The following is an 11,957-nucleotide window of genomic DNA, read 5'->3' as shown; positions in this document are numbered from 1 at the left end:
GTATATGGATTACAGATTCTGATAGAACTTTTCAAGACCTTCAAATCCAGTACTCGAGCTTTTCAAACAAAGATCAATAACACCTTCAAAAGTTGATTTGATTCTTGGAACAGTTTATGAATATATGATTTTTCTCTGTAAAATTATATATTTATCTGTTTGCAAATAATTTTGATACGAAATAAAATACGGTAGAAGGCTATTTATATTTATAGAAAATTAGTATCCCATTGGATCAAAACGGTACGTTTATTTATAAAAACTGATCCAGACGGTATCGGTTTTCGGGATGATTATCCAAACCAGTACAATTTGTACTGCGGTCTTGGTCTCAGCATCTAGTTACACGTATTACGAAGTGATAATTAGGATAGTTTAATAAAAAGCTCCCGTTTATCGAAAATACGGGTTTTATTGATTTACCGAAACAAATATTGTATCGAAAATGTTGCGCCGGGACCCGCGCAGAACAAACCGTACGCCGGATCGAAAAAGTCGAAACATGGAATATGCTCGGAATATTACAATTAGGTTAGGAAGGAGTTCTTGGAAGAGTTTCGGGTTCCAAAAACGTAACAACGGGTGACGTCGGTTGGTTCCCGTTTTTATAAAATAGATTTTAATTACCCGGAAAAAGATTTTAGAAATTTCATATGATTCTTATAAATCCATAAATCAACATCAAAATCATTAGGAAGATATGACAATTATCTATATTTTATTTTGGACATATAAAAATTAAAATACTCAATTAATATTATTTTTGAATATCCAAGTACAGATAACACTTAACAATTATCTCACAGAATAGATACTGAGCACACATAATAATTATTTAATAGCAAAAATAATTACACGATATATCCCGGATATTACATCCTTCCCCTTTAAAAGGATTCTGTCCTCAGAATCTCCTAAGAAAACAAATGAGGGTACTTTTCTCTCATATCACTTTCTAACTCCCAGGTTGACTCTTCAACCTTTGGGTTTCTCCACAATACTCTTACTAACTTTACCACTTTATTTCTCAATACTTTCTCTCTCTCCTCTAGAATCTCTTTCGGACTCTCTATATATGACAAATCTGCCTGAAGCTCCATTAGCTCATATTCTATTACATGCCTAGAGTCTGGATTATATTTCTTGAGCATCGATACATGAAAAACATTGTGAATGTGCTCCATGTGCGGTGGTAACGCTAACTCGTAAGTTAATTTGCCAACGCGCTTTAGGATCTCAAAAGGTCCGACATATCTTGGACTCAGCTTTCCTTTCTTTCCAAACCTCGTTAGTCCTTTCCATGGTGATACTTTCAGTAATATCAAGCTTCCTTCTTCAAATTCCATGTCTTTCCTTGACTGATCTGCATATTTCCTCTGACGATCTTGCGCGGCTATCAATCCCTTCTGGATAATTTCAACAATTCCCTTTGTCTGCTGTACCAGTTCAGGTCCAAGTATTTTACGTTCTCCTACTTCGTCCCAATATATTGGAGATCTACATTTACGTCCATAAAGGGCTTCATAGGGTGGCATCCCAATGCTGGCATGATAACAATTGTTGTAAGCAAACTCTACCAAAGGTAAATGTTCGTCCCAACTTCCTTTAAAATCAATAGCACAAACACGCAACATGTCCTCGATTGTCTGGATCGTTCTTTCACTTTGGTCATCCGTCTGGGGGTGATAGGCCGTACTCATATTCAGTCTTGTTCCCAAACATTCTTGAAAACTCTTCCAAAATCTTAAATTAAACCTTGGGTCTCGATCAGATACAATAGACACAGGAATTCCATGACGAACTACAATTTCCTTCAAGTACATATGGACCAGCTTATCGAGCGAAAATCTTTCATTTATAGGCAGAAAATGAGTTGACTTGGTAAGTCTATCCACTATAACCCAAATGGCATCATGATTAGCCCTTGTCCTTGGTAATCCAACTGTGAAATCCATGGTAATATGTTCCCACTTCCACTCTGGAATCTCCAATGGCTGTAACAATCCACTTGGTCTCTGATGCTCTGTTTTAACTCTCTGACAAGTATAACATTTTCTAACCCATTCCGCAATTTCCTTCTTCATGTCTGGCCACCAATAATTCTTCTTTAAATCTCTGTACATTTTGGTACTCCCTGGATGGATAGAATATCTTGAACTATGTGCCTCTTGTAAAATTTCATTCTTCAGCTCCGTCACTGGTGGAATCCAAATTCTTGAAGAAAACCTAAGAATACCTTGATCATCCTTCTGCGTGCATAATTCCTCACCTACCAAACGATTTATATCTTGATCCATTACATTTTCCTGACACTTCTTTATTTTCTCCAACAACTCCGGCTGGAAAGTCATACTGTATACTTTCGCTTTCTCAGGCTTGCAAACTCTAATTTTGTTAGGGCGAAATCACGCACTAATATTCACGCAAGTATACGCGTTCGCAAGTAATATAGAATACTTTCTAGTTCGTTCCCTCAGAGACTCAGACTAATTTATTGTCTAATTTAACTCACTCACCAATGTATGACTACGTCTCAATGTTAAGATAATAACACTTAAAATTGTTGATTAAATATTAACTATAATTAACTACTTAATTAACCACTTAACTAACACTTCAATTTATCAATAATAAAACACTCATGAGATCACAACTTCATTATTACTTCCTTCTATAGCCATTGTTATTACCTTTAGCATATGACAGTGATGATATTAATCGAATAACACAAAACTGATAAAAGCCAACTTTCATTGTACTAATACCATTCTACCAAACATCCACAATTAAGATAGAAGTTGAATAGTCATCAATTATGTTAAGTTCCTATATGTCTACAGAAATTGACAACACAACGATTTAAGCACAAGTTATTCCTTTTGATTACATAGGGCAAATAAAACTGTTAGAGTTACCCACTAATCATGCACAACGTACATGAACCTATGCTAGCATGGCAAGTTCTAAATCTCAAGATCCACCGTCGCTTCACAAGAGATTAACACCCTATCTTATATGTTCACGACGCACATAAGACGAATACGCACAACCAATACTAGATATCATGCAATCATCACATACTAAAGTATTAAACAATTAACTAAAGAATTCCATAATAAATCCGTTGCAACCCCATGATCACGATTAGCCCATAATAGAACTTATCGCCATCATGGGTTCATATGAAATCATGATAAACAAACACAAGAAAATAATAACTAAACTGATTATATTAAAACAGAGTACGTCACAAGAGTAAATAAGTCAAAGCAAGAAAACTAGCATCCAATGTTACAACAAAACAAGAATCACAAGAATATATGCTTCCTCTTCGTTGCTGTGTGCTAAATCGGTCTTCTTCCTTATCTCCTTCGCTTCTTGCAAAACACAATCTAAAACATAATCTCCTCTTAATTCTCTATGAAAACGTCTCAAATCTACCTATATAATAGTCCCATAAAACTCAGATTACATAGAAGTTGGAAGCCAAACAGAAGTAGAAGTCTAAAATAATATATCTTTTTCCCCGACCTTGCGCGGCCGCTCAGCATTTCTGCGCGGGCGCGCAAGGCTGCTGCGCGGCCACTCAGCATTGCTGCGCGGGCGCGCAGGACCCTTCTGGAAAAATTCCATGTTTGCTCCGTTTCTTCGCCGTAATCTGCCCGTTCTTTTCCTCTCGCAATGGTGAACACATGCCAAGGCTTATTCTTGACGATTCCTCCTCCGAAATGCAACTAATACCCTGAAATACATAAACACTAGAAAAACGCATCAAATACACAAAATACTTGATTTCAAGACACCAATTTAAGCCATTTTAAGACGTTCTAAGTGGTATAAAATGTCACTTATCACACCCCCAAACTTAAATCGATGCTTGTCCTCAAGCGTCACAGACTCAAAAACAAATAAAAATATACATGAATGCAATCTATATGAAAATACAACGATCCCCCTTACTACAATTAACCAACCAAATTGCCACGTCTCAACGAATGCAGTTAGACACTAAAGATCAATAAACTCATGCAAACGGACATACCGCTAGAAACGTGGTGTGTGCAAATGCTTAACAGATATGCTTTGGAACTAGACCAATTACTATGACTAGACTATCCTCAAGGCAATCCTACGATTATATAAAGAATAAAAATTCTAGGCACAAAGTGATATACAACACTACAAGAACTCTGGAACTTACTACGGAATCATGCTTTTTATTTACAACTCAAATGCTTATTTGACCGTGCAATGAGTGAGGTCCACAAAAGACTTATACATTGGTATCCATGTAACGAGCGTTAGGTTAGCGGATCCCAGACTCTAAAAGCCTTAGGTCACTAGGCACAAAGTCCCCTAAGAACTTAATAACTCGAATACCAAAGAGCCCACTCTTGATCAATTATGCAATTTTTTTTTTCTCTGAGCAAGTGCGTTTCGCTCCATCTTGCTCAACCCTAGACTACTCGCATAACATGCGAGCCGGCTACTAGCCATTTGACGCCTAGCCACAACTAGCAACAAATTCCATTTTTACTCCATTTTTTTTCTTTTTCATGCCTTTACCACTAAGAACCTATTATCAAATTCTAAGCATAATAAATAGATTATCCTTGAAAATAATCAGATCATAACAACAATCTAGCCCTTAAGCATTCTCTAAGACTTAGTGACAATATAAGTGCTTCTAGCATGCATATCAACCTATACAACTTAATATCACTTTAATGCTATCACTACACTCGCATCAATATCACAATTCAGTCGATAAATTATTGCAAAAGGGATCATGGTATATGCATGAGCTATATGATATGACAAACAAATAAAGCTATATATAAAAAAACTATATGGCAAAAATTATGCAACTATATGAACTAACTATCATGAATATGCAGCTATATGACACACACAAAATATTCCTTAACTACCACCCCCAAACTTAAAATCTTCACTGTCCCCAGTGAAGGTAGTAGAAAGGAACACAGGGTATACCTACTCGGAGTCATCATCATCATCACCCTCAGTGGGTGGAGTATCAGGCGGCCGGTATGCAGAGTCCTCACCAAAAACTGGCCACTGGATATCAGCTCCAAGGCCTCGAAAAGCAGTCCCTAACGTAAGAGTGAGCTCCTGAGCAAACCTGCTCTGCGTCTCATACATGGCATCCATCCGCCGTGAAAGCCTCCTATACTGGGCATCACCCATCCCAGCACCCTCCTGAGCTCTCGAAGAACTAGCCTCACCACGTCCTGGCCTGGCCATAGTAGCACCTCGTGCTGGACGCCCTCCTGGAAGACGATAACCCAGCCCATGCTCCTCAGGCTCACCACCGGTCCACTCCTGCATCCCATTCAGAGTGCCAGAATCTATCGGAGCTGCTGGCAACTGCAACTGCTCATGAGCCGGCCAGTTCACTCCTACTGCTCGGCATAGCTTCGTAACCGTGGATGCATAAGGGATGTTCATATGCTTTGCTCCCCTCAAAAACTTCAGAATTCCTTGGTAGATAAACTCACCAAGGTCCACATAGTATTCCTCATTCAGAATTCCCCACAACAACTGTGCTCTCTCAACTGTGACCTCGTGTGCATGTGAAGAAGGCAAAATATTAGCACATATAAATGCATTCCATGCACGGGCATACCTGTTCATGGCGATCGCCGGAAAGTGACGATACTCATTATTGGCTGGACTGCGGTTCCAAACTGTGCCCGGTCGACAGAGAGTCGCACAAATCAAATCCAAGTCAAAGTCCTCAGCAGTCTTTTCATTCCAGTTCTCCTCCTCGGGCTTCCTCTCTCGCTGTCCAATCACACGGTGAATCGCCGCAGGATGATAATCAACCGTCAGCCCACGAACTACAGAAAACCCATTCTTTTCAGCCTTCGCGTTTGCGTAGAACTCGTGAACAACACTCGTCGGTACTGCTTCGGGTGACTCACAAAAAGCTATCCACCCCTTCTCTGCAATCATGGGCAACAACTCACCATCCCTCCCTGATGGTAAAAACCCCCTCTCCTTCAGAATCGGCTTCCCCAACAGCCTAGTGTACTCCTCCTCCGCGGCTCTGTCAGTTAACCGAGGCCTTGCAGCAGTACCCCTTGATGAATCAGCAGTAGGAACTGTGCTGCTGCTGTCAATAGTGCGTGCTCTCTTGGGTGCCATTGATTTGTGAATAAAAGTGTGTAAGAACTGATTTTTGATGTTATGAGAGGGTTTAAGTGTAGGAAGTTTGTGGGAGATATGTGGGATAGGTGTATGTATATATAGGGTGTGGAGTAGGCTAAATTAGATTAGGAGTGGGGTTGAGGGATAAAATCATGGGGTAATGGGAAAAGAATTTGTGGGTTTATGGGCTGTGATGGGTTTTTGTGTGTTTTTTTTTCTGAACTGTAAAAAATTTTCTGGAACTCGACCCCTGCGCGGCCGCTCAGCATTTCTGCGCGGGCGCGCAGCAAGCTGCGCGGCCGCTCAGCATAGCTGCGCGGCCGCGCAGAGGGTCTCTGGAAATTTTTTTTTAGCCCCTGTTTTCTGATTTTTTTGTGTTTTTGGATAGGTTATTAACTTCTAAGGGTTCCTGTAACAACAATTCATGGGTTGCCTCCCACGCAGCGCTTCTTTTTCGTCATTAGCTTGACGTTCCGTACCTTTCTCATGTAGTCAACAACATGGCACTAACCACCTCTCGGTTTGCCATGTTCCCATAGTAGTGTTTCAACCGCTGACCGTTAACCTTGAATGCTTGGTCCGAATCATTCTCAAAAATTTCCACCGCTCCATGTGGAAACACAGTTTTGACAATAAAAGGTCCAGACCACCTTGATTTCAACTTCCCAGGAAAAAGTCGGAGCCGAGAGTTGAATAACAGAACTTGTTGCCCTGGCACAAATAACTTAGGATGTAGCTTCCTATCGTGCCACCTCTTCACCTTTTCCTTATACATTTTGTTATTCTCGTACGCTTGAAGTCGAAATTCATCAAGTTCATTAAGCTGAAGCATTCTTTTCTTACCAGCTGCATCTAAATCCAGGTTCAATTTCTTCAATGCCCAGTAGGCCTTATGCTCAAGCTCCGCCGGTAGATGACATCCCTTACCGTACACCAACTGAAACGATGACATCCCAAGTGGAGTTTTGTATGCTGTTCTGTAAGCCCAAACAGCTTCATCGAGCTTTAAAGACCAATCCTTCCTTGACGGACAAACAACCTTCTCTAGAATGCGCTTTATCTCTCTGTTAGACACTTCCGCTTGACCATTTGTTTGCGGATGATAGGCAGTAGCTACTCGATGATTCACATTATAATGCTGCATCATAGAAGTGAACTTACGGTTGCAAAAATGCGATCCTTCATCACTTATGATTACCCGAGGTGTTCCAAACCTTGTGAAAATTTGCTTATGAAGAAAATTTAGCACTGCCTTTGCATCATTTGTCGGTAAAGCTTTAACTTCGACCCATTTTGAGACATAATCGACTGCCAGCAAGATGTACTGATTATTGCAAGATGAGATAAAAGGCCCCATGAAATCGATTCCCCATACATCAAAGACCTCGACTTCAAGCATCACATTTAATGGCATCTCATCCTTCCTTGACAAATTTCCCACTCTTTGGCAACGATCACACCTTAAAACAAACTGATGAGCATCCTTGAACAAGGTAGGCCAGAAAAAACCTGCTTGCAGAATACGAGCTGCCGTCTTCTCACCTCCATAGTGTCCACCATAAACCGTGGAATGGCAGTCTCGTAATATCCCCTCCGTCTCACAGAACGGGATACATCTCCTGATCATCTGGTCAGCTCCCTGTCTAAACAAATATGGTTCATCCCACATATACCACTTCACCTCATGCAGAAACTTCTTCTTTTGAGCGGATGTCAAATTAAGCGGCATTATATTGCTGACAAGATAGTTTACAATATCTGCAAACCATGGTTCTTCCTCCTGAATTGCAAACAACTGCTCATCCGGAAAAGATTCATTGATTAACGTCCTATCTTGTGAAGTAGAATCGGGATTCTCCAACCTAGAGAGATGGTCAGCTACTTGATTCTCGGTACCTTTTCTATCTTTGATCTCTAACTCAAATTCTTGAAGTAAAAGCACCCAACGAATGAGTCTCGGCTTCGAATCCTTCTTAGAAACCAGATAGCGAATAGCTGCATGATCAGTGAATACTGTCACTTTCGTACCAAGCAGATAAGATCGAAATTTCTCAAAGCCAAAGACTATAGCCAAAAGCTCCTTCTCAGTAGTGGTGTAGTTCAATTGGGACCCATTTAAAGTCTTACTCGCATAGTAGACCACATGGAAGAGATTTTTCTTGCGCTGTCCCAGAACTGCACCTACCGCATAATCACTCGCATCACACATCATCTCAAACGGTTCTGTCCAATCTGGTGCTATAATAACTGGTGCCGTGATCAAACTCTCCTTGAGAGTCTCGAATGCTGCCAAACATTCATCATCAAATTTAAAAGGCACATCTTTCTCAAGTAAATTGCACAACGGCTTAGATATCTTTGAAAAGTCCTTGATGAATCGTCGATAAAAACCCGCATGACCGAGAAAACTACGGATTCCTTTCACCGAATTAGGTGGGGGAAGATTTTCAATGACTCCCACCTTGGTCTTGTCCACCTCCAGACCCTTGCTAGAGACCTTATGCCCAAGGATAATGCCTTCACGCGCCATAAAATGACATTTCTCCCAATTAAGCACCAAATTAGTTTCCACGCATCTTTTGAGTATGGCGCGCAGATTATTTAAACATTCATCATATGAGTGTCCAAAGACGGAGAAGTCATCCATGAACACTTCGACGTTATTTCCAATCATGTCAGAGAATATAGCCATCACACATCTCTGAAAGGTGGCCGGGGCGCCACATAAACCAAACGAAACTCTACGAAAAGCAAATGTGCCAAATGGACAAGTGAATGTAGTCTTTTCCTGATCCTCTGGTGCAATACAAATCTGATTATACCCGGAATAACCATCTAGAAGACAAAAATATTCATGTCCCGCCAATCTGTCAAGCATTTGATCAATAAATGGAAGAGGAAAGTGATCATTTCTTGTGGCTTTGTTCAATTTCCTATAATCCATGCATAATCTCCATCCTGTAACTGTTCGAGTAGGGATGAGCTCATTCTTTTCATTTGCGACCACAGTGATACCTCCTTTCTTAGGTACACATTACACGGGGCTCACCCACGAGCTGTCAGAAATAGGATAAATGATGCCTGCATCTAGCCATTTCAGACTTTCTTTCTTCACCACCTCCTTCATGATCGGGTTCAGTCTTCGCTGCTGTTCCACAGTTGGCTTACTTCCTTCCTCTAGCAGAATTTTATGCATACAATATGAAGGACTTATCCCCTTGATGTCTGCTATTGTCCATCCTATAGCCAATTTGAATTCTCTCAAAATCCTTAAGAGCTTGTCTTCCTCACTACCTGAAAGGTCAGCTGAAATAATAACAGGTAACGTAGATGAATCACCTCAAAAAGCATACCTCAAGTGTTCAGGTAATGGTTTGAGCTCTAAGGTAGGCGCTTCCTCTATTGATGGTTTGAGCTTCCCTTCAGCGTTCTTGAGGTCAGAAGTACCAAGAGATTCAAATGGTATATCTAGCTTTCGCTTCCAGGGAGAAGCGTTCAGATATTGTAATTGCTCGTTGCTATCTTCATCATCGCTGTCAAAATCCCCCACTAAGGCCTTTTCCAATGCATCAGACATTAGCATGTGATCGAGTTCCGAAGCAACCGCAGAATCAATCACATCCACTTTTAAGCACTCCTCATCTTCTGTAGGGAATTTCATTGCCTTGAATACGTTGAAGGTCACATCCTGATCTTGGACCCGCATAGTAAGTTCCCCTTTTTGCACATCTATCAAGGTACGGCCAGTAGCCAAGAAAGGCCTCCCCAAGATTATGGGAATCTTCTTATCTTCCTCAAAATCCAGAATAACAAAATCTGCAGGAAAGAAGAGCTTATCCACCTTGACAAGCACATCCTCAACTATGCCCCTTGAGTAAGTAATGGAACAGTCAGCCAATTGTAGCGACATGTATGTGGGTTTTGGATCAGGCAGATCCAGCTTTTTAAAGATCGACAAGGGCATCAGATTAATGCTTGCTCCCAAATTACAAAGGCACTTGTCAAAAGTTTGATTGCCAATGGTGCAAGGAATGGTGAAGCTTCCTGGATCTTTCAGTTTTGGTGGTAACTTTTGCTGCAGAACAGCGCTGCATTCTTCCGTGAGAGTAACGGTTTCGAGGTCATCCAATTTCACCTTCCTTGAAAGAATAGTCTTCATAAACTTCGCATAACTAGGCATTTGTTCCAGAGCCTCAGCGAAAGGTATATTGATGTGAAGTTTCTTGAACACCTCCAGAAACTTCCCGAACTGTCTATCCAGCTTTTGTTGCTGCAATCTCTTAGGAAAAGGAGGTGGAGGATAGAGCTGTTTCTCCCCTGTATTAGCCTCAGGCAGAGTGTGTTCAACAGTAGTCTTCCTTGGTTCCACCGCTTTCTCCTTTTGCTTAAATTCTTCATCTCTGACTTCAGCTTCGACTTCTTTTGCCTTTTCAGCATCAGCTACTTTTCCAGACCTTAAGGTAATAGCCTTGACTTGCTCTTTAGCTTCCTTCCTGCTTGGTACTTCCGTGTCACTGGGAAGAGTGCCAGGTTGACGATTGAGCACTGCATTGGCTAATTGACCGATTTGATTTTCCAAGGTCTTGATAGAAACCGCCTGAGTCTTGCACAACAGCTTAAGCTCCTCAAAATCAGCACTAGTAGGTGCAGCTGCACTTCCCTGTTGAGGATATGATTGCCTTGTAGCATACTGCTGTGGTTGCTGGAATCCAGGTGGGTTAAACTGTTTACTCACTCCTTGCTGATATGTTGGCTGAATAGCATTTTGATTATTCCCCCAGCTGAAATTTGGATGATTTCTATTGTTAGGATGATAGGTCGATGGCACAGGCTGCTGTTGTCGCTGATAATTATTCACATACTGAACAGATTCATTGACAAGAGAACACTGATCCGTAGCATGAGAACCTGCATAAAGCTCACAAACCATAGCTATTTGATTAACTCTATACGTAGCCAAAGAATCAACCTTCATTGATAGCGCTTGGAGCTGGGCTGCAATAGCGGTGGCTGCATCAACTTCCAGAATACCTGCTACCTTGCCTGACGTCATCCTCTGAGTTGGGTTTTGATGCTCATTTGCAACCATCGTCTCGATAAGATTATACGCCTCAGTATAGCTTTTAGCCCATAAGGCGCCTCCAGCTGCTGCATCGAGCATGGGCCGAGATTGGGCCCCCAAACCATTATAAAAACCAGTGATTACCATCCAATCCGGCATTCCATGATGTGGACATTTTCTCAACATTTCCTTGTAGCGTTCCCAAGCCTCGCACATAGATTCTGTAGGTTGCTGCGTAAATTGAGTAAGAGCACTCCTCATAGCAGCAGTCTTTGCCATTGGATAAAACTTCACCAGAAACTTTTACGCAAGATCTTGCCACGTAGTGATTGACCCAGCTGGTTCAGAATGTAACCAGTCTTTAGCTTTATCCCTCAGTGAGAATGGGAAAAGCCTCAACTTGATAGCCTCATCAGTCACGCCATTATACTTAAAAGTGCTGCAGATCTCGACAAAATTCCTTATGTGCATGTTGGGGTCTTCAGTTGCCGCTCCTCCAAAAGAAACAGAATTCTGCACCATCTGAATAGTGCCCGGCTTGATTTCAAAGGTGTTAGCTTGAATAGCCGGATGAAGGATGCTTGACTGAATGTCATTAATTTTAGGCCGAGAAAAATCCATAAGAGCTGGATCAGCTTGAACAATACGATCTCCCATGTTTACTGGTTCTTTCTGCTCAGTTCCTGAATCCGAATCCTCAAAATCTAACTTCTCCGGTATATCA

The 11,957-nt window shown here is 41.2% G+C and overlaps 1 non-coding gene across 1 annotated transcript; it reads left to right on the top strand.

Annotated features, from left to right (window-relative positions):
* Positions 1-11,390: 11,390 nt before the first annotated feature.
* LOC141662427 (small nucleolar RNA R71) lies at positions 11,391-11,497 on the top strand. The gene has a single exon (XR_012550544.1). It is a non-coding gene; the product is annotated as a small nucleolar RNA R71 (small nucleolar RNA).
* The last annotated feature ends 460 nt before the right edge of the window (positions 11,498-11,957 follow it).

This window comes from Apium graveolens, chromosome 5 (assembly GCF_009905375.1).
Source record: "Apium graveolens cultivar Ventura chromosome 5, ASM990537v1, whole genome shotgun sequence".
NCBI classification, from domain to species: Eukaryota; Viridiplantae; Streptophyta; class Magnoliopsida; order Apiales; family Apiaceae; genus Apium; species Apium graveolens.
Note: the sequence above shows the minus strand (reverse complement) of the source record. Positions and strands in the feature narration are given on the sequence as shown.